We start from the raw sequence: 24,820 nt of genomic DNA, 5'->3' as shown, positions 1-24,820 counted from the left end.
GGTTGAGAGTCCGCCTACCGATGCAGGGGACACGGGTTCATGCCCCGGTCCGGGAAGATCCCACATGCCGCGGAGCGGCTAGGCCTGTGAGCCATGGCCGCTGAGCCTGCGCATCCAGAGCCTGTGCTCCACAACGGGAGAGGCCACAACAGTGAGAGGCCCGCGTACCGCAAAACAACAACAACAACAAAAACCCAGTTATATCCAATAATTTATAATATGGTTGATGGCTTAAAATTCACCTCCCATCCCAATCTGCATAGTTCTATTTCTGAGATGATTTCTATCTTCTAAATTTGGTTCTCTCCAAGTCTTACACATCTCTCAGATCTCATGTTTTTTGGATTCAACAACCAAGTAAAACATAAAAACATCTTTCATTCTTCCTTAGTATGTAGCGAGATTAAATCCCAATGCCTCTCCACTGTAACAAAGCTTATTATCACAACCATGAAATCTAAGGTGACATCTATAACCATTTAGAGGCCTGCTGAAAACAGCACTCATTTATTTTCTCACTTTCAGAAAGTTGATACAACATGCAATAGCTACGCCTTTCAGTATCTTGTAACAGGTTCTTTTTAAACATGTTAAATATAGATTGTATAGTATTATTAATCCCATAAGAGGGGGTGATATATGGGCCAGATTTTTTATGGAAGAATAAACTACTTGATATCATTTTAAAGGAACAGGTCCTCTTTTAGAATCAGGATTATTGACTTTCTACTCATGTCAGCAATTTTCTTGTTTTAATTCAGGTCATGGAAAAATGTGTCTAGACCAGCCATCATTTTTGACCTTCGAGTAAAATATATCTGAATAATACTTATATACCAATGAAGTCTTAGCTCTCTGCTAGCTCTACAACTGTCAATCATGACATTTTTTGAAGACAGCTTCATAAAACATAAGCCTTCAATAACTCAGTGGTTGGAGTTATTTCTGGCAACTTCAGAGCCTGAAGTGGGGAAACCCAGATTCCAGCCATCAATTGGGAGAACAGTTCCCAACAACCTTAAGCAAGTCACTTCCTATTCTCTGAGGAATTCTATTTTGCTTTGTTTTCTGGAGTTTTCCAAAGATCCAGACTCATTAAAAAAAAAAAAAAAAGAAGCATGTGTGAATGACCCTACTACTCCAAGAGAAACCTGTGTACTCATCAGCTACTTTATATACAGTTACTTAGAGTAATCTGCAAATTATCTAGTACTCTGCAAATTATTTTACTTTGCTACATAGCAAAGTAATGCTCTGCATCAAGACTGTGTGGGAGGTGACTTGCAGATCACTTACTGTGTGCTAAGTACTCATTATAGAAATCACAAATTCTAATACTCTAAGCAAACACCATAGATAAGGAAATAAAAGCACACCTCAACATAACATAGGCCACATATGATAAGCCCACAGCTAACATCATACCCAGGGGTTGAAAGCTAAAAGCACTTCCCCTAAGCCAAGAAACAAGACAAGGATGTCCTCTCTTGTCAGTTTTATTCAACATGGTGTTGGGAGTCCTAGTCATAGCAATCAGACAAGAAATAAAAGGAATACAAGTTGGAAAGGAAGAAGTAAAAGTGTCACTGTTTGCAGATGACAAGATACATACAGAGAAAATCCTAAACATGCCACCAAAAAACTACTAAAGCTCATCAGTAAATTCAGGAGAGTTGCAGGATACAAGATTAATATACATAAATATACACATGCTTTTCTATACACTGATAATGAACTATCAGAAAGAGAAAGCAAGAAAACAATCCCATTTAAAATTGCATCAAAAAGAATAAAATACCCAGGAATAAACTTAACCAAGGAGGTGAAAGACCTATACTCTGAAAAGTGTAAAACTCTGATGAAGGAAATTGAAGATGATACAAATAAATGGAGAGATACATGGACTGAAAAAAATAATACTGTTAAAATGTCCATGCTACCCAAAGCAATCTACAGTCAATGCAGTCCCTATCAAAATACCTGTGACATTTTTCACAGAACTAGAACAAATAACCCTAATATTTATATGGAATCACAAATGACCCCGAATAGCCAAAGCAATCTTGACAAAAAAGAACAAAGCTGGAGGTATCATGCTCCTTGAATTCAGACTATACTACAAAGCCACGATAATCAAAACAGTATGGTACTGGCACAAAAACAGACACACAGATCAATGGAACAGAACAGAGAGCCCAGAAGTAAACCCATGCACTTACGGTCACTCAAGCTATGACAAAGGAGTTAACAATACACAATGGGAAAAAGACAGTCTCTTCAATAAGTGGTGCTGGGAAAACTGAACAGCTACATGTGAAATAATCAAATTAGAACATTCCTTCACACCATATACAAAAATAAACTCAAAATGGATTGAAAGCCTAAATATAAGACCAAAAACCATGAAACTAGATGAAAACATAGGCAGAACACTCTTTGACATGAATTGTAGCAATATTTTTTTGGACCTGTCTCCTAAGGCAAAGGAAACAAAAGCAAACAAACAAATGTGACCTAATAAACTTAAAAGCTTTTGCACAACAAAGGAAACCATTGACAAAAACGAAAAGACAACGTACTTAATGGGAAAAAATACTTGCAAATGATATGACCAATAAGGGGTTAATATTCAAAATATATAAAACAGCTCATAAAACTCAATATAAAAAAAAACTGATTAAAAAATAGAACACCTGAATAGATATTTTTCCAAAGAAGACATACCGATGGCTAACAAGCACATGAAAAGATGCTCAACACCACTAATCATCAGAGAAATGAAAATCAAACCACAAAGAGGTCAACCCCCTCACACCTGTTAGAATGGCTATCATCAAAAAGACCACAAATAACAAACATTGGCAAGAATGTGGAGAAAAGGGAACCACTGTACACTGCTGGTGGGAGTGTAAATTGATGCAGCCACTATGGACAATGGTATGCAGGTGTTTCAAAAAAACTAAAAACCGAACTACCATATGATCCAGGAATTCCACTACTGAGTATATATGAAGAAAACAAAAACAAAAACAAATTCAGACGGATACACACACCCCAGTGTTCACAGCAGCATTATTTACAATAGCCAAGATATGGAAGCAACCTAAGTGTCAATTGATAGATGAATGGATAAAAAAGATGTGGGGTGTGTGTGTGTGTGTGTGTACACACACACACATACACACACACACACAATGTAACACTACTCAGCCATAAAAAAGAATTAAATTTTTACATTTGCAACAACATGGTTGGGCTGGAGGGTATTATGCTTAGTGAAATAAGTCAGAAAGAGAAAGAAAAATACTGTATGTTACCATTTATATGAGAAATCTAAAAAATAAAAACAAAGGAATGAATATAACAAAACAGAAACAGATTCATGGATCTAGAGAACCAACTAGTGGTTACCAGTGAGAAGAGGGAAGTGGGGAGGGGCAAGACAGGGGTAGGGAGTTAAGAGGTACAAAGCACTAGGTATAAATAAGCTAAAAGAATATATTGTACAGCATAGGAAATATAGTCAATAATTTATAATAACTTTAAGTGGAGTATAATATATAAAAGTTTTGAATCACAATGTTCTACACCTGAAACTAATATTGTAAATCAACTAAACTTCAATTTAAAAAAAACAAAAAATTTAAAAAAAATTTTAGTATTAGAATTATTATATAATGTAAAAATGAAATGAAATAAAATAAATCATGAATTCTAATACTATAAGCAAACACCCTAGATGAGGAAACAAAAGCATCCCTTCAAATCACTGATGAAGATAAAACATATTGGTACTACTATTCCTCTTTAATGACATGATATCTGGAAGATCTTTTTCCATGAAAATTGAGATTTGGAATACTTTCTAGTATTGTCCTTAAAATAACTGACTTCTCCTTCAAAATTAAGAAAAAAATATGAAGCCATTCAAATTTTTAAAAGATCATCTAAACAAAAAGAGAATACTTATATTACTTATGGTCTCACTGAGGAAAATTATAATTCACAATGTGAGTTTTAAGAGAACTAGCAAGATGAAGCTATTGTGATTATCTTCTTGCTACTTTATGGTTATATTTTATTTATTACTCTTAGTAAAATTATTTTAATTGACACTCTGGAAGCTTCCATTCTTTTGCCTTATAGAAATACATTTAATAAACATCTTTAACAAGAATAAAAGAATACTATGTTTTTATATTTTATTATATAAAATATGGGCTTCCCACTTAGATATAAATCAGACGTAATGCATTTGTAACAAATATTAGAGCTCAGCCCCTCATCTATTATAGGAAGCCAACTATGAAAGCCTGAAGATTGATCGACTAAAGTGGTTTCCTGTTAGTTAAAGATGTTTAATATTTTATAAGTCCTGAAGCTAGGTCAAAGTATCAAACAGTGCATCATACGTCATGCGAATGCATACCTAGTTTAGGAGGGAGGATGAATCCTCTCCCTATTATATGGCAAGAGCAGGTGCTTTGCTTAATCTCATCAGGAAAATAATATTTTGTTCAGTTTGATCAGTCTTCATTCTGAAATGTTGCAATACTGCACCAGCACACAAATAAATGCTCAGATCAGAAGAGATTTTAAAGGTCACCTTGACAAATCTTTTCCAAAAGATTCCTGTCAATGGGCTTAGAAATGCTAAGAGACCCTCTGCTTTGCTCTAACAGATAATAGTTGACTGTATTCAGGGAAAAGTACTTTTTTATTTAAATTAACTAAAGAATCTATTCAATACTAATTTAAAATATTAGATAATTTCCTGGATTTACAGATACTCATTTATTCACTTAACAAAATATTTACTAAGCACATACCAAAGATAATATTCCATACGATGCCAAGTAGGTCTCTATTCCAATAAATTTTTGTTGAAAGAAAACACAGTGAGTTCAGATCATTGACTATAGGGTCACAATGCCTAGGTTCAGATTCTTTTTGATGTGGACCATTTTTAAAGTCTTTATTGAATTTGTTACAGTATTGCTTCTGTTTTATGTTTTGGTTTTTTGGTCACAAGGCATGTGGGATCTTAGCTCCCTGATGAGGGATGGAGCCAGCACCCCCCTTCATAGGAAGGCAAAGTCTTAACCACTGGACTGCCAGGGAAGTCCCTAGGTTCAGATTCTTGGTCTGACACTTAGCCCCTGCATGACCTCTCTGTGCCTCAGTGTCCTCGTCTATAAGATGTGTATAAATAATGGTACAATGGTACCTCAGTCTATGGGTTTGGTTACTTACATGAAAAGAGCTTTTCCAGCAGTGCCCGGCCCACATTAAGTGCTAAGTATTTGCTGTCATTACCACGAATGTTTTTGCTTTGCTTGTCAACACATTTATAACTTGTTTGTCTACTTTCATGTGTTTGTTATTTAGAGCAGTTCTCAATCTGAAGTGATCTGGCCCTCAGCAGGGGTATTTGACAAAAATGCCTTGCAGACATTTTTAATTGTCAAAACTGGGCAGTTTCTATGGGAATCTACTTGGTAGAGGACAAGGATGCTTCTGAATGTCTGACAATGTCCAGGATAGCCCCCTACAATTTTCCAGCCCCAAACGTCAATAGTGCTCAAGTTGAGAAATCCTGAGTTGGAGAAAGAAGTGTGCTGGGAAACTGCAAAACAAAATTTCTGGTGATAGCTCCATAGCAGATTTTGCATATGAAGGCAAGTCGCCCACAAGATTTGGAGCTTGTGATGATTTTAAAGGAAACTCTCTGGGCTTCAGCCCTCAAGTGGTCTAAGTATAAAGATATCTTTATTTCCACCCCCAAAAAGGAAATTACTCTAACAAAAGGAATAGAATTAAAAATACCTGATATATCCTACTGCAGCAACACTAGCAGAAACAGAATACTGAATGGGCAGGCTCAGGGCAGCACTCCAAAGAAAAAAGAGCTCTTAGAGTGGAGAGAGAAAACATGCTGTAGTGCCATGAAAACGGAGACACCAATCCCACAGAGAATAAAACTGGCAGAAGATGCTTTGTGGACACTATGGAAGAAAATGAAACTTCCTTAGCAATACAACAGGTAAAGATCCTGCACTTAACTTTAAGTAGTCACACTAGGAAAGAATTAAATTGCCATCAAATAGAAAGGAGGGCCCTGGCACATGAAACAACATCCCAGTGCAGATGACAGCATGCTGTGATACGCAGAGGGGAATCAGAGAGAGAGAACACTGGACCAGGACAGGGACCATTCTCTCCTTCTCGCGAAGCTAAGGGTTGTGGTCTATTTACATACGTCTCCTCAGTAGGAAGAAGACTCCTTGAGGGTGTGTCTCAGTAATAACAGCTCTCAATTACTAAGCCCCTACTACATGTTAGGTCTCTCCTAAGTGCTGTCAGTTAAAAGATTATTAAGACTAGCTCATATGAGCTCCTACTATTTATCTATTAAGACATGAACTGTTGGCCTGGCGCTTGTTCTCAATAATTTATACTCTGTAGTGATTTTTTTTCTTTTTGGTTGGGGGCCCTGGAGGTCTTCTTCTGTTCCATGTACTCACTACTTAGCTCCTGGGCTGCAAGGAGATCTCGTAGATCCTGGGGAGGATCAGGATGGTTTAGAATGGCCCAGGGGCTTGGGGAGGTCAGAATAGAAGCGTGTTCATATTAATAACTGATGCAGAGGAACTGATACACAGCAGCTAAACATCATCTCTGGGCCCTTTTGACTTTGTCCACTCCAGACCCAGAACTGTGGCCACAACACTTACTTAAAGCCTGCAGCTATAATAACCCAAAGATTTTGAGACTTGAGATTTGATAAAGTTGCCTAAACAATTTGTTGAGAATTGCTAACAACTCACTTTGGAATACTATGTGTGTCACGGTATTGATATAAACGAAATACAGTAGGGTTCCAGCTAAATACAGTTACCAAGAGAATAGTCTATTTCCTATTCCTTCTTCTCTTTGGGTTTAGGGTTCCAGTGATACTTTTCTGGATCCCATGCTTTTCTTGTCCCACACTGGTGTGACCCAGGATGTCATTCTCTTGATTCTGGTTCCTTATTCATTCATATTCTTTCTCTTATTCTGGAATAGGTATTGAAAAAGCTTACTTCCATCCTGGCTCTGATGAGCAAATCATGATCATGTGGACTCTACTTTCATGGTTTGACAGAGGGTGTAATTACCCTGACCACTCACTGTAAGGTGAGCTGATAAGACTCTTGTTCATAGCCCTATCCTGTTATACAGTAATATTTCATGTATCTTGGAGCTCCCTGAGGTCACCACACTTGACTTTTATTATCTCTGTAATCACAATGACTAGCACCCTATCTACATGTAGTAGCTGCTCAATAAACTTATATTAATGGATGATCAAAATCTATGTGTGAGACTGTGGCTTTTCCTCTGTCATCTCAGAAATAGTTGTGTAAATGCTTTACTTGTGTGCCTATGTACTTGGTAATTAGTAGGTACTCAGCTATTTGTTAAGTAACTAAAGCACACTTCTAGAGTGCTAAAATGGCTTGAAGTAAGTGAAACTGATGTTACTATGATGGTCCATATAGACTTTTTTGGCTAGTCTATAGAATTTAAACACAGACTAAATTCCCACTATTTTTCCTTCTCATTAGCCAGTTATTATTTGAGCAAAATAAATTTATTCTGAAAATCTGGAATCACTTTCATCTATTTCTAAAGCTGCAGTCAAGCTCAAATATGTTAAAAAAAAAAAACAGAAAAACCAAAGAAACAGTAACTGAAAAGATCACTAGGAATGGTTAGCAGACCAAAAGTAGAAATAAAACCTTATTACTGAGGCATCCAGAGTATATGCTGATTTCCATCAAAATCATTATGTAATGCCATCAAAATCATTATGTAATTTCCATACAAAATGATTATATAATCATTATGTAATTACAAAATCATTATGTAATGTGAATATAAAAAAAGTTATCATCAAGAGAAATATTATTCTCAATTTAATTACGTGTAGGCCAATGAATCTATAAGTATCCAGGCGTTCCCAGCTAAGGAAGCCAGAAGGTAATATTTATTCACTCACTCCTCATTTATTATGCCAAATAATGGCTAAGATTGAGGTCTGTGGAGTCGCAGTTGAGGCTGTGAGGAACTTCAGTTCAGAGAACCTGAAATATTAAACAGTTGTCAAAGGGAAACAGAAGTTGTTCAGAACAATGTGAGCCTAGGACACGAGGGACAGAGTGGCAAGAACTGAGGCTGACATGAAAGGCAGGAGGTCAGATGATGGAGAACCTTCTATACCATATGAAGGATTTGAAATTTATTCTATGCTAAGGGATGAGCTACGTGACAAGACCTGATTTGGTTTGATAGATTGCTGTAGGAATAATGTGGAGAATGATCTGGGTGGGACAAGACTAGGTAGGATAAAGTCCAATTAGGAGATTAACAAAGAAGTTCAAGTAAAAAATGATTACCCATCACCTACACTGGACAATAGCAGAAGGAATAAAAAGGATATTGATGGATTACAGGGCGGGACCTTTTGAGCCTTAATATTTATTTCAGTGGAGGCAGGGAGGCTGAAAGAGGACTCTGGGATGGGTACCAGCTAAATGGTCATGCCATTAACCAGGATAGGAAATGCCAGGGGAAGTAATATATCTCATTCATCAGATTTTAGAATGAAGATCAAAGAGGGAATTAACAATATTAAACACAAAAGCATCTTTCTCACAAATACCCCCAACAAATGGTTTTCTTCTGACATGTAAAATAGGAGTTTTCAAAATAATTAAATTGTAAATGACTTTAACTTCATGCCATAATGAAAATATGTTCTTGGAAAAGAAAATAATTCTGAAATATCTATCACTCCAGGTGAAACGTGAAGATATTTAAATACAGTTTCCAGAAAAAAATAAAATAAATGAAAGTAATTACAGAGGTTAGCAGGATGCCTTTTTACAAGAATGAGAGAGGGCAAACCCCAGGAAGAAAAGAATTAATATCTTGAAAGGGCCAAAACAGCAAAAACCCGGTATCTCTGTAGCCAGAGCAATAACAGACAAAGAATAACAATGAAGGCCTGGTTAAAAAAAAAAAAAAAAAATAGCTGTTAGACAATAGGTAGGAAGTGTGGACAATTATATTTACGTGCATTCTGCTTCTAGGTAAAGAGTTTATGTGCTTAATTCTTGTCTTTTATTAACCATACACCTCCCTGTGAGAAAGACTGAAATTTCTAGAAAAAAAGAAAGATCATACATCTAAATGAGTTTCCAATTAGGTTGACATTAAATAGTAAAAGTTTATGGCATTCTTGCTGAGAGAAACATATCTGAATACTTTTAGGTCTTGAGCTTATTAAAAAGGGGGCAGGAGAGGGGCATGAGAAGGAGTGAGAGTCAGGGCATAGAAACGAAATGCCAGTGTAGATGCAAAAGCAAAAAAGTAATTCTAGCTCTTTCCGCTTTCAGACATGGGCCCACTGCAGAAGGATGCAAGTCAGATGCACCCGACACCCTATTACTGGAGAAGCATGCAGATTATATAGCATCCTATGGCTCAGAGAAAGATGATTACATTCTTACTCTCTCTGATAGTATTAATGTTATTGACGTAAATAAAGTTGTGGAATATGTTCAGAGTCTACAGAAAGAAGATGGTTCTTTCACTGGAGATATTTGGGGTCCCACTAAGCAGCTGGTCTAACTGGAGTTAATGGTCTGCTGGAAGTTCCAGCATGCACTGTGCTAGTTATATCAGCATACAGGAGTACTAGAACAGAGGGGTCCAGTCTAAAAGATAAGGGCTGAATACAGTGCAGGCCAGAGAGACCAGCTGCTTCATGGGATGTGAAAATCTACTTTTATATAATAGGGAGAAATCGATACAAGATTCTCTTTTTGTGCGGTGGCAGTTTGGCTCTATTGGGGAAGCTGGATGCTATTAACGTGGAAAAGGCAATCGAATTTGTTTTATCATGTATGAACTTTGATGGTGGGTTTGGCTGCAGGCCAGGTTCTGAATCCCATGCTGGGCAGATCTGTTGGTGCACAGGATTCCTGGCTATTACTAGTCAGTTGCATCGAGTAAATTCTGATTTACTTGGCTGGTGGCTTTGTGAACACCAGCCTGCGTCAGGTGGACTCCATGGAAGCCACAGAAGTTATCAGATGTATGCTATTCTTGGTGGGTGTTGGCTTCCCTAAAGATAATTGGAAGGCTTCACTGGATTGACAGAAACTGCGCAGTTTCATCTTAGCATGTCAAGATGAATAAACGGGAGAATTTGCAGACAGGCCAGGAGATACAGTAGGTCCTTTTCATACTGTATTTGGAATTGCTGGATTGTCACTTTGGGGAGAAGAACAGATTAAACCTGTTAGCCCTGTTTTTTGCATGCCTGAAGAAGTACTTCGGAAAGTGAATGTCCAGCCTGAACTAGTGAGCTGGATTAGATCCCTTGATGCAAAAGTTGCTTAGTGTAGTTTTACTGTTTTAACATTTCAGTATTTGAAGTGCTTGACAAACTTAATGACTGCCATGTTAATATTTTGTATATGAATTGTGTTGATTTTAATAAATTATATAATTATATATTTTTAAAAAAGTAATTCTAATTAACATTGCATTTGGCTTGCAGAGCAGAGCTGAGTAATGATTGTGTTAAATACCTCAGCACTTCAGAGCCCAGTGGAAGACATGTAGCTAGAGCCCCAGGGACTAAACAGATATTTAGGACAAATCCTTGCTGAGGTTACTGAGAAATGTTACACTGTGAGGTGGTGTTCACTGGCCTGGCTTTGGCAAAAGGAAGGGCCTACGGTATCTTCAAGGAGTCTTCCAGTCCCCGAAGCTCCCACACAAAATGGGGAGGTCAAGACATGAGAGAGGTCAACAGAGAGGCAGGAAGAGTCAGCTTCATCCAAAGGCAGCTACCACCCTAGGACATGCGTTCATAACTCAAATAACAACGGCTGCCTGTCAGACTGCAGTTCACCCATGACATTTTATGGAAAGCTCTACCTCAGAGCAATTCACAACGATCTGACTGTTAAAGGTTTACAAAAACATGAGTGGTCCAAATGAATCTAGGCCCCATAATCTCTGCACACATGGTAGTAATAAAATCACCTGCAGCGAGAAATGAGATCTCCCATTAGTGACAACACCATTAAAGCACAAAAGGAAACATCGTGGGGACGTGAGCTCAATCTTCACAAACGGCTCTTACTAGGGGAGGAAGAAAATAAGTGATTTAAAAATATGTTTATTTGTGCACTACTTCCTAACATAAATAATTTAGGATGCATTGTATGCCTCTCTCATTCCCTACCTTTAAATCTTGCAGTGTCCCAGGGCACAGTCCACAAACCACTTTTTTTTTCTCAACACTCATTCACAAAAATTTCTAATTCAGTCCCATAGCCATGTATTCTTTCAAATTTTTATATCCAGTCCTGCCCTTTTCCCTGAGTTCCATATGTATATATCTAACTCTGCATCTGACATCTCCTTGTCGATGTCCAACATCTCAACTTTACCACGCCCCCAAAGAACTTGATTCCCCTGCACCCGTTAACCTGTTCCCCCCAGTCTTCCCCATCTCAGTATTAAGCACCACCAATCATACGGTTGCTTAGATCAAAATCCAAGGATCATCCTTGATTCTTCCCTGGGCTGCCATTCACTGCACGGTCTCTGTAAACAGTTCTTCCTGGGGTTGTCGGTACCCAACCAGTGAAGCCATATGCCGTCTCTTTCCCTTATATTCCACATCTGATCTGTCATAAAGCACTCCCAGCTCTACTTCAATATACAGCGTTGTGAATCCATGCCTCCTCACCATTTCCACCCCTAGTTCAAGCGACCATCAGCCCTCTCAGTCTACCAAAGTAGCTCCCTATTGAGTGTCCTTATGTCCCCTCTCCCTGCCTCTACTATCTTTCGTCTGGTTTCAACCCAATATTCGCAGAGACCTTTGGGAAATGTAAATAGATAATATCATACCCTCACCCAATTCCTCCAATGGCTTTCTGTCAACTCAGACCCCAAATCCACACGCTCGACCTTGGTCAACAAAGCCCACAGGGTCTGTTCCCTGCCCGTCTCTGACTTCACATCCTGTTACTCTCTGTCTCACTCATTCTGTTCCAGCCACTCTAGCCTTCTAGCTCCTGTTTCCTCAAACACGCCTATCTCATTCCTACCTCAGGCTTTTGTCTTTGCTGTTCTCACTTCTTGCAATACTCTATTCTAGCCATAATATTTTCCTTCCTTCGGGTCTCTTTAGATTTCACGTCCTCAGAGAGGCTTTTTCTAACTCCATGTGAAATACCCACTTACTCCAGTCACTGTCCAATTCTGTACCCTGCTTTTGGTTTGTTTACAGTGATTATCACTTCCCAATAATACGTATTTATGGTTTTAAATGAATAATCCACCTACTAAGATGTAAGCTGCATGAATTTCTTATTCAGGGCTGTATCCCCATTGTCTAAAACAGTATCTCTATATAAGGATGCTCAAAAAATACTTGAGGGGTAAAATATTGAATGAATGGTCAATACAAGTCATCAGCCTTACATGACCTATAGAAATCCCATTCCCTATTTGTTAGGGGTTGTTTTGGTTATATTAAGAAAAGCAGAGAAAGCCCACTAGTCACTCATCATTGAATGAATATCCCTGTACTAACTGAACAATAAATGTCAACATCTCTCATTACAAAAAGTGAGGTTACTGCTTTTGTCTAGCCTCTATGAGATTCTGGGAGTAAAAGACAGAATAATTGAGGGACTTCCCTGGTGGTCCAGTGGTAAAGAATCCACCTTACAATGCAGAGGACATGGGTTCCATCCCTGGTTAGGAAACTAAGATCCCACATGCTGCGGGGCAACTAAGCCCACACACCACAACTACTGAGCTCGCACACCTCAACTAGAGAGCCTGCATGCCACAAACTACAGAGCCCATGTGCTCTGGAGCCTGCACACCACAACTAGAGAGAGAAAACCCGCAAGCCACAACTAGAGAGAAGCCCGTGTGCCACAACTAAGACCCGACTCAGCCAAAAAAACGAATAACTGAAATATAAAACAGTTTCACCTCATCCCTCCATACAAATTTTGACCACAGCTAATGCCACAAACCAAGTCTGCCTAGTTAAAAAATTTTATTTCTCTTGAAGTCTCTGGTTGAAGAACTTAAGAGGAATAAAAGGGCCAAAGTTCTGAGATCATTACTAAATAAAGGACTCGGCTAAAGTTTAAAATGCACATGCTAAATTTTTCTGAAAAGTGACATTATGAAGCTTTAAGAAAGGCAAATCTTAAAAAAATATTTTTAAGTTAGAATTTTTACAATAGCATCATCCTGGAAAACAATCAGGTCTACCAGTAGTAATAAGTTTTCCAAGGCTGGCTAGAGCTGTTTTTAGAAAAAAAAAAAGGAAATAATATTTTGCTAACCCACAGGACTGATGACCCAGGGACTAATGAGCTCCATAAGCAACTCACTGCCTGACCCTCAGCAAGTCACTTGTCCTCAGTGCTAAACGGGAGGCCTATCAATTAGCTTCATGTGGTGGCTGTGAAGGGTGACTAAGAAACGTGATTGCAAAGCACTCTGAAAACCCTAAACACTATAGAGACAGGCTTGCTAATAGCCAGGTTGCCACCAGTCACCATCTAAGCATTGCAAATGCCGCCCTTGGCTCTTTTCTTTTTTTTTGCAGTTTGCGGGCCTCTCACTGTTGTGGCCTCTCCCATTGCGGAGCTCAGGCTCCAGATGCACAGGCTCAGTGTCCATGGCTCACAGGCCTAGCCGCTCCGCGGCATGTGGGATCTTCCCGGACCAGGGCACAAACCCGTGTCCCCTGCATCAGCAGGCGGACTCTCAACCACTGTGCCACCAGGGAAGCCCAGCCCTTGGCTCCTTTTAAGCTCCCTTCTCCCTCTTGGCTCTTCTGATGTCAATCGCTCCTGGTGACAAAGACAAAAAGACAAGTGAGGATTCTTCTCACTTGCCTAGTCCTCTCACTCACTTCTCACTTCCTGATCCACAGGAAACATGCTGGAGACTTGTACTAGCCTCTGTGTTCCTGTTGTTTCCAAAGCAACTTGCAGAGCCCCTATGAAGGAAGAGACACTGTACAAACGGCCAACTGAAGGCCTTTCTTTTCTTTCCTTTCCTTTCCAGGTACACACAGACCACAATTAAAACCACATATTTAACAAAGATGATGAGAGAGGAGAAGATTGATATGAAGGACTTGAAAACACAGAATTCACTTAATTCTTATCAGTGATCTCCCTATTTCTCATTCTTTCATGAAATGCCCTCACTTAAGGGAAAAGGGAGATTAATTGATTTCTGACCTCCTCCCAAGCCAGAAATGGTTTTCCTCATTCATTGATAAACACTGATTTAGAATTTTGCTTGTCTGTGAGGGACTGTATAGCAATGCACGTTCTTCCCAAGTCACCAGCTGTACGGTATCTATGTTAAAGACAAGCCTGCCCCATGTTATCTTCCCAGCAGTTTCTTGAAGGCATGCAAGAATAGCCAGGACACAAAAGCAATATAATCACTCACTCACTAAAGTACAGATTCAGTCACCATACATATGCGTTTCAGATCTGTTAGCACCACAATTGTCCTTCCTGTATGGGAGGACTTGCCTTTTCAAGTCAAATGCAAGCATGTTGATCCCCAGCAAAATCATTCCAAAGCTAAGGGGTTTGCTAGGAAAGAATACCTTTACCTCTTGCTCGACTACTCCTCTGGTTCAACTGCAGCACTTTTCAAATACCAGATACTGATTACTCAGGGCAGGTTTGGGGATGATAAGACAAAGGAACTTAAACCAATGAAAAAATAGATAATACTTATTGAGAAAAGTATTTGCATACAATAAATTCTCTGTGTGCAAATGCAAATTTATGTAACAATATGAGAGACCAATTTTTTTAAAATAATACTAACAGATAACCCAAGCAATTGACACATAAATATTTTTAGTGTAGGACAAGGGTCAGCAAACTACTGCCAGAGTTAAATCCAGCCTCTTCCTCCTGTGTTATAAACAAAGGTTTATCAGAACACAGCCAAACCCATTCATTTAGATACTCTGCATTTGTTTTCAGCTGTTTTGGTGCTACAGTGACAAGACACCATATGGTCACAAACTTGAAAATGTTTACGATCTGCCCCTTTACTTAAAAAGCACCAACCCCTGGTTTAGAAGATAACCAGGTCACTGCAGATTGGAATAGTCTGGGAAGTTTCTAGAGAAGGAGGCAAGCAGCTTAAAGAGAAACTACAATTGAACCAGAAGATAAGTGATAAGTAGACAAATATTTTTTTCCTGAGTAATCATTTATCTACAGACTAGAAATATCCTTAAGATTGAGAAAAGGATGAGATCTTCCTATGCTGAGAAAATCATTATTAGAGCGATGAAACTCTCAGTGAACAGCAAAACAGATGGACTAGAAAATAAACTGGGTTTCCTGGCTAATTCCCAATTCACAGCCCAATGATACCACACCAGAGGTTTGTCGTGGATGGAGGTGGTGGTGATGGTGCCGGTCGTGGTGTTTTCAAAGCTAACTTGCTTCAAGAGAAATACACTTGCCACATGACAAGTTTCAGCAAAATGGGAAGAATGCTAGCCTAGTGGTAACAGAAAATCTGGACACAAACCTTGCCTCTGCCCATTAGTGAACACACTCTCACCTGCAATAGAGATAATCACAGGGGCCAAGGTCAGAATGGGAATCAGTATCCCAAGATGGACTCAGTGTTGGTCCAGTACCCAGGACCTCAGCTGATACTCAGGCTGTGGTTAGTGCTTGTGACCTAAACAAGCCTCCAGGGCAGAATGGGTGATTCAACCATCACATCCTGTGCCCTGAGGCAGACCCAGCTGCAAGGGTCACAGATTTTTCTCAATCATCCATCCTGCTGTGGTCCAAGCTGTTTCTCACAGAAAGAAAGGTCCATTTTAGGTTACAACCTCATCATTTAAAAGAAGAAAGAACATATACAAATAAAAGAATTGGACACTATCCTTTTCATGACCTATAATGGGGTCTCTCCTGGAGCCCTAAAGACTTAAGATTCTGAACAAACACTTAAAACCACTAGGACTGGGCTTCCCTGGTGGCGCAGTGGTTGAGAGTCCGCCTGCCGATGCAGAGGACATGGGTTCGTGCCCCGGTCTGGGAGGATCCCACATGCCGCGGAGCGGCTGGGCCCGTGAGCCATGGCTGCTGAGCCTGCGCGTCCGGAGCCTGTGCTCCACAATGGGAGAGGCCACAACAGTGAGAGGCCCGTGTACCACACACACACACACAAAAAAAAAAAAACCACTAGGACTGATGCCTTCAAACAGAATTACCATAAAGATACATCTAAAATAAAAAGCACAGTTTAATAAGGCAATAAGGTATTAAAAATCAATGTGATAACAAAATCGAACATTTTCTACTGGTTTAAAGACTAGTTAAAGTCTATTGACTCACAAATTACTCTGGCATCATTTATAGCCCTGAAGCCCTGAGAAACCACCTAGAATCGAGAGATGTCTTATCACATTCTGGTAACTGGCTCTGAAGACCCTTGTCACCATCAAGATCCTGAGCAGGGCACTTATTTTAAGTGAAAAACATTGGAAAGGCAGCTGCCCTTACCTGCTCTCATGCCCATTTTGATCTTGTTCTCAAGTGTCAAAGGCTCAATATAACTGGTTTCCCAAACCAAGAGAATCCTTTAATAAAACGAATGCTGTGAGGCCACATAAGCCACCTTCTTTACAAATGACCATTCAGTAGAGGGTCCAGTCTTAAATGGACCTCTCCAAAGTCCTTTTCAATTGGCAATGAATGTGAGCTGCCATCACTAACTACCTTACCATTTGCGGAAGTCATCAACAAACGCTTGTGAGTTTTGCTGGTTAAGGAATTGTGCATTAAAATGGGATGAGAACAGGGGCTGAAAAGTGAATGGAATTTATCCCAAACAATATAACAAATTTCAAAATGCAGTTGCTAAAGTCCCCTCTGTCTAAAACTCTGTCGGAAAGAAAGCATCCAAGTTCTAACTGTAGCTTCTGTTAACTTCCGGCACTCAATACATGCCTGGCATCCAAAAGGATAAAGACCCATCATCCCCACACAATTTATTTGTGATCAAATTTACTGGAGTTGTGATTTATTTCTGAGTGTGTGTTTTATGTTTTACTTTTATGATATTTCTGTAGTTAGGGTTATTAAATTTCCTAGCATATGAAAATGTTTAAATAAAAAAATTCTTTTTGACATTAAGACACACCGGTCTTGAATGGCAAAAACAGCTGAAATATTTTGACTATTAAAAAGCCTTTCTTGGAGCCAGCTTTTATGTAAGTCCAGGATGGCTCCCATCTGCGCCTGGGTTTATTACTTTTTTGTTATCTGTCAAACATTAGAACTTCTGCTTCACATGTTGTTCTGTTGCAAATGAGAGGCATCTTAGGTCAAGAAAAGACAGTATCAAATTCCTTTATTTGCTATACTACATTTACATCAGATTTACATTTCCTCCAGGATCCTTACATTTCTGTATCCAATCTTCTAATAAACTGCTAAGAGCAATAGCTGGATGAATAAAACTACCAAAATACTAATTAGTCCAAGGGTTTTAAAGCAAGGTTAGCTGTCTCCTTGTGTTTTATTTTTCTCTTTTTTAAAAAAATAATAAGTCAAAAGTTGCTTCTACTCCTCCAAACTATATTACGGAAGTTACAAAAATCTGAAAGAGGATAAAAATTCTGAAAGAGGGCTCGATGATCCGTGTGCCTCAACTAAGCACTCCTGAGATCACAAGTATCTGAGATGAGTGGATTTTTGTGAGATATCGAAAAGTTTGAGGACAAGACGTTCTCCCAAAGGAAAGAATTAGACCAGAGAGAGACACTTGAAACAAGGACAATGAAATACTCTCAGAGGGAGGAACGGGCTTTGAATAGGCTGTCCCTTCACTACTAGTACCTCTTCCTTCCCACCTCTGGTTCTGGGCTTAACACTAGGACCCTGTGGTAAGAAGTACTTTTTCTATAGGCTTTGGGCCCGGAACAAGGTGGATGGCAAGCAGGAGTTGGGGAATTTTCTCAGCCCAGGGAATGTTGGGAGACCTGATCATAGGAGCCTTGGGGAAGGGCCAGGACCTCACTATAGCAGCCAGTCAACAGCCAAAGTCAGGACCAGACTATGGAGGCCAGGGAAACCTGTACACTTGAGGAGGGAGCAGCTCCCAAAGGCAGGCTCCCAGGGGCTGAGTGCACAGATCCCATCCACCCACCCAACCTGTGCTGGCCTGGCCTGAGCAAACACAGTCTACCATGACTTTCAGGAATGCCACATTTACACGTGTGGGTGGGTTGTTTTTTCCAAGTACCCCATTGCTTAGCAATAGAGAAACTACGTTGTAGAATTTCTAGATTAAACTCTAAAATAACCCTAAATCGACTAAGAGTTATTTACCCAGCCAGTAAAGGCCCTTAGGTCATAAAACAATTAAGGGAAGCCTGTAATTTATTTCATACGCTCTCTTTCTTCATACTGCTTCTCTACCCATGCTTTAATTAGCTTCGTATGTCAACATGACACCAGTTATACAGGCTCCGTGGCACACAATCTAAAAGATAATAAAGAAAAATTCCACATGAACTGTAAAAATGACACTGATCACTGTCTCGCAATGGACCTCCTACCATTTTTCTTTCATTTTCTACGACAACCACAGAATCTAAAGAAAGGCCCGGTCCACTTCTTGCTGGCTTTTATTTCAGGTGCTTTAGTCTACAGTCGTCTACAACAAATAAGTTTCCTTTGAAAGAACATTGTCTTCTTTCTGTGGATCCCAGTATAGCTGCCATTTGATTCATATGCAGGGCCTCTTGGGTTATTCTCCTCAGTCTAGTCACACTGCAAAAGACTAATATCTGATATCTCGTATCTTTGTCATCTCTTTTTCACAGTAATCTATTTTGGCTTCTTTCATAATTGAATTCCTGAAAAGTATGTTACATTTAAAAATAAAGAATACATATTGTTTTGGTATAAATTAGAGGTAAATAAAAGTTGACTTTCTAACATTTCCTATATTGATGATCTCTTTCATCATAATTTTAAAAACTTTGTGAAATAACGTTCTCCATTTATTATATGAAATCCTTTGAAATCTTTTTTAAGACTATCTATTTATTTATTTATGGCTGCGTCAGGTCTTTAGTTGCGGCACGTGGGATCTTCGTTGAGGCATGCGTGATCTTTCCTTGCGGCGCACGGACTTCTCTCTAGTTGTGGCGTGTGGGTTTTCTCTTCTCTAGTTGTGGCATGCAGGCTCCAGGGTGCATGGGCTCTGTAGTTGTGGAGCTCAGGTTCCAGAGCGTGTGGGCTCTGTAGTTTGTGGTATGCGGGCTCTCTCACTGAGGCACGCGAGCTCAGTAGTTGTGACCCGCGGGCTTAGTTGCCTCGCAGCATGTGGGACCTCAGTTCCCTGACCAGGGATCGAACCCACGTCCCCTGCATTGTAAGGCGGATTCTTTACCACTGGACCACCAGGGAAGTCCCCCTTTGAAATATTTTTAACAGTGATTGGTAAAACACGTTTACATTGGTTTATGTGCTTAGAGAATATCTTAAGTTCTGGGGATCTTTATCATTGGTACCAACTTTGAAAAGGCATTTCTTTCTCAAATGATAATACCTAATAGGTAATACTGAATTTTTAAAAAGTAATAGGACCATTCACACTTTTGGGCTCCCTTTGAAACACTGTGTTCACAAACTGGGTGTAGAGTACAGCACTCAACGATGCTTGTGGAGTACCACGGAGACCATGGCAGATCGAAGAGCCTGTGATCGCCAGGTGATGAGTGACACCCATGCATACTTCCCGAGGGCTCCTCTTGATCACTGGAGAGAACCAACTCAATCTTCACTGCCTCTCTCTATCTGTTCTCAACTACAGACCCCTTCATTCTGGGACTTGGTAACTTTGCATGGGTATAAGACGGACACACACGCTTTTACTTATCCTTGGGCTCAGAATGTTCAGGGCTGAAAGAAACCACACTTCCCAATGAAGAAACAGAGGCCTTTGTATCTGACCAGAGAGAAATCCATAAGGATTCATTACACTCATCCTGGTTATTTTTAAATGTGTATATTGTTAGGGAAAACTAGTGCCTTTATGTTCATTACATATAATTTTATATAAATAAGGGGATTGCACATTATCTCTCAAAATATACATAAGCTAACACTGCCCAGACTAGTATGTGAGCCTCATTACATGCATACTTGATATGATATGAGCCTCAAAGATTTATACATAAGACTGTACGTTACTTAAATTTAATAGCTGTCTGATGAAATTTTATTAACTTTAGAACACAATGAGGAAGAATAACCCACAATGACATAAATACACACTAAATACACACCTGTAAATAAAAGATCCAATATGGTACCAACCTGTAGTTTTAGGGAACTTTATATCAAAATTAAAAGGGGCACACCTCTTTTGTGTATACATTACACATATACACAAACTTTCTCTGGATAAAGAGTCATGGATTCCCAGAGCTGAGCAGAACCTTCCAGCTCACCTTTGACAATCCTCTTTTCTAGTCAAGACATTTACGGTTCACAGAGGTTAGGGTATCATCCTGGTCCAGCAGCTCTTTAGACCAAGTCCTAGTTCTTGTAATTCCCATTCAGTGCTTGTTCTAGCATATTCACAGTGACTCCTTTAATTACTTGATTATTAACAGAGTTCAAAGTCACGGCTGACGATGTCTCAGCTTTCTAAAAACGACTTAGTTATGTTTTGCTTATTTTTCACACAATGATAGCTTTTTAAGTATAATTTAGGAAAGTCTCAAATCACTTAGAAACTTGTTTACTTAAACTGTCTTACTTTGTCAAAGAATATAATTATTTGCCTATCCTACATTTATTATCTATATTGTATTTATACTTAGGCAATATATGGGCATTGCCTATATTACATTTATATTTGCCTACTTTACATTTTGGTATAGGTAACTATCAGTTATTAAGAGGCGCCAATTTTAATTTTTACTGTGTTATAAATGTGATCCTTTTCCTCAGGCTACAGAGAAGAAAGAAACTAGACGTTTAGACCCTTACATGAAAAATGCCTAAACCCCACTGTAGGAAAGATTTGAACCAGAAAGACGAGGAGGACAGCACAGTTCAGATGCCTCTTTTCCATCAGTCAGAGAGGTAGTGACCTCCAGCGGGAAATGGAGATCGAAGTGAGACTGTGCTCCAATGGGAGTCTCCGCACCTTTACGAGTGTCAACTAAGCCAGGTTTTCATCATTTACATTTTTTGATATCCATATTTCAATAGTATTTACATTTAGTTTGCTTAATTTAATCCCCAAGTCAAACATTACACAGTACTTTCCACCACTTTCTCTGAGACTGTTTTCTTACCCTTAGAAAACGCAGGAAAAGGGAAGACTCTTTCATCTTTACCTCATAAAAAATTTTTGACTCCACTCTGGATTAAAAAATAATAATAATAAGAGTAGAGAGGGCTTCCCTGGTGGCGCAGTGGTTGGGAGTCCGCCTGCCAATGCAGGGGACACGGGTTCGTGCCCCGGTCCGGGAAGATCCCACATGCTGCGGAGCGGCTGGGCCCGTGAGCCTCTGCTGAGCCTGCGCGTCCGGAGCCTGTGCTCCGCAGCAGGAGAGGCCACAACAGTGAGAGGCCCTCGTACCGCCCAAAAAAAAAAAAAAAAAAAAAAAAAAAAAAAGAGTAGAGAGCCATTTCTACAGGACAAGGCAACATTAATTTCTCTTGTAGCTCCATCCCAAATTTTCCCCAAATATTCCTCCATATTGCTTCCCATTCAAATACCTGTGATTCTAGTTGATATTACTACACAGCAAAACTTTGTGCTGAGAGAGTCCCATTGTTTTTGGTGACAAATTCTACCAAGGACAGGTAACAAAAATGCTACTATTTTTTATGGCTGCTACAAATCAAAACAACATTTTTAAAAATATGCCCTAGTGATAGAATTACTAACATACCAGTATAGCTATAAAAAGGCAACACTGTTAAATATGAATTATTGATACCACAGTCCCTAACAGTGGAGTACCTTTTAAATTCAATAATTCTATTAATAAGTTTAATAAGTAGTATAGCTATGTTGCTTGTTGCATTTCTATTTCACCTATTTTCCCTCATGAGAAATAAGATTTCTCATCATGTAGCAGATTCTCAAACAAGAATCCTTAAGCATGAGGGGGTGACAGAAGAATGTTGCAAATCCCTTCACTCTGAGGGACTCCATGTTGCTTTACACATTTTTGCTCTCTTTGATATTTTCTCTGATAGATTTTCGCTTTTCCCTTAATCCAGTCTCCATGTATTTAGGTTCTCCAGCCTGACTTTCCCCCATCAACTTACTTCCCATATCTATTTGTCTCTTTTATTCCAATACACCCACACCACTTGTGTAGTACCCATCTCCTTTGAAAACTTTATACAGAAAAAGCTTTTTTCCTTTTCTTTAATTATATAAATCATGGTGATTTAGAGAAAATTGTAATCCACAAGCACTATTTCTCCGGTGGAGTCCATTTTTTCCACAAATATGGCTCTAGCAGCAACCAACCCTTAATGGATTTAACTAATTTCTTCTATCAGTAGCATCCAGATTCTACTCAGGTTGTGTAACATAATTAGAGTTGCTATCCGTGAAAAGCTTTTTTGTGCAAGTTGCCCCTCATGAGTGCCACAAAGGTAATTTCCATGCAAATAACAACTGAAGGATACCACCATTCGCTTTTAGCATCCTCGAAAGCACTATTCTGTGTCTGCTTTTGTGCTATAGTTACTGAATTTTTCTTCCAGAGCAATTCCAACCCTAGAAGAGCCATATATTTATGACCCGATAAGGCAAAAATGACTTGCAAAACATAAAGTAAGAAAATGTGGAAAGGAGAAAGAGTGACACAATAAATAAATACTTCCATAGCAAAACAGGAAAAGCACAGGAGGGAAATCTACATATCAGAGAGAAACAACCCTCCCCGCCCCCCCCCCCAATCTCTGCCCAGCATGCCCGCAATCTGCATAAGCACACAGGTGAGGGAGCTTTTCTGAGATGAGGTGCTGGACCTGGGGTGTGTTGCCATGGAAGTGAGGGGCTCGATTTCTTCAGCTCCTGGGTACCCTCCCTCAGCACTTCTGGCAATGGTGACAGCGTCTTTCCTTTGTTCAGGAGCTGCTCTGAAAACGGCTCTGCCTCCTTCCCAGTGCCCCGAAAGACCGCATTGTTGAGGCCACATGGCAACCGAATTACACGAGAGAGAGCTTTCTCATTTCCACTCCTAAAATTAGGCTCCTGTGTGTGTGCTAGCACAACAGAAAGAAACACTTGCTGAAAAGGGCCCACTCAGTGGTGCTCCAAGTTGCCAGTGCCTTTCTAACACATTTGCTGAACCCACAGCACAGGGCAGGCATAGGACACCAGGCACCTACACTGATGCTAGAAAACTTGCTCTAAAACCCTGGTCTCAAGAGGTGGGTGGTTTGTTCTGGAGAGGGTCTCTGAGGCCTAAAGGTCACACAGTGCTTTCCAAGCAGATGTTGATGCCAGAGTATTAGAGGAAAAGACAGATTTCCCAGTAAGACTTGTAGCAAATGTACTTAATTGACTTGGATTTACAGCAAACTGCTTGCTTCTTGTCTTTAGCCCTCTCCATAATGCAAACTCCAAACTCAAAACAAGATAGGTGAAAATAGCTTTAAAAATATTAGTTTTTACCTTATGGTTGTATCTGAAAAGTAACTGATGTCTTCAAAGGATAGTATTATTTATACTAAAATCATCAGATAGGTATTCTTCACTATCCACTTTAAGATATTTTCTCCTTGAACAGACTGCATTGCAGACATAGCACATAAACATATTGGCTAGGTCTGGATTAAAAAACCTTTGTGACCATCAAGAAAAGGACAATGGAATGAGCAGAGAGATCCAAGCAAGGGTCTTGAATTTAGGCTAAAATATCAAGTGTCACTGGGAAATGCCTTGAAAACCACTACTGTATCTATGTTTCCCTACCCACCCGCCTCCAAATCATCTGAACGGAAAGACCTTCTCTGACCACATTCTGTTAAGTATGAATTTTTCATGCAGATATGGGTCTGTGGGTTTGTACAATAAAACTTTATGATTCTGAAGTAGCTGGGAAATATGTCAGGGAGGAGAAGGCTCTAAAATGCATTTTTCTTTCATTTATGATACTGCGGCTTGAAGAACAATACTTCCCTTAAAAGCAGGAATAGAATAAACGTCTAACAAATCTTAGATGGCTAAGCAGATCCAATGTTAATTTTTAAGATAAGGGTTAAAAAAACAATTTGACAATGAGATAAAAATAGATTTAGCAGCTTACTTCCAGTGAATTAAGTTAATGGTATGAAATGATTGATGGAGGCACTGTGTGTACACTAGAAAGAACACGGAATAGGCCTGTGTCTTAGCCTGAGTCTGTCTGTAATCAGCTGTCTGCCCAGGACTATAAACCCAGACTCTGTGAACCTTATATGCTTTTTCTAAGGGAGGGGATTGTCCAATCTCCTATGTCAGGTTCTAGTTAGATTTGAAAATGAATGCCTTTTTATCCAGAGCAAGCTTGTGTTTATGTGTAAATATACCTGAGATAGAAATGTTGTTTTTAAATTTGATATGAAATTCCTTTACAACTACAACCTTACACCATCTCAGGTCTGTAATTTATAAATGCTTACTTATG

The 24,820-nt window shown here is 39.4% G+C and overlaps 1 protein-coding gene and 1 pseudogene across 6 annotated transcripts in view; one reads left to right on the top strand and one right to left on the bottom strand.

Moving 5' to 3' along the window:
* CCDC85A (coiled-coil domain containing 85A) overlaps positions 1–24,820 on the bottom strand; it is a 195,801-nt gene that overhangs the window by 14,151 nt on the left and 156,830 nt on the right. The window lies entirely within an intron of this gene.
* On the top strand, positions 9,352–10,449 carry LOC132502094 (geranylgeranyl transferase type-2 subunit beta-like; annotated as a pseudogene).

This window comes from Mesoplodon densirostris, chromosome 14 (assembly GCF_025265405.1).
Source record: "Mesoplodon densirostris isolate mMesDen1 chromosome 14, mMesDen1 primary haplotype, whole genome shotgun sequence".
Classification (NCBI taxonomy): domain Eukaryota; kingdom Metazoa; phylum Chordata; class Mammalia; order Artiodactyla; family Ziphiidae; genus Mesoplodon; species Mesoplodon densirostris.
This window is presented reverse-complemented; position numbering and strand designations above follow the sequence as displayed.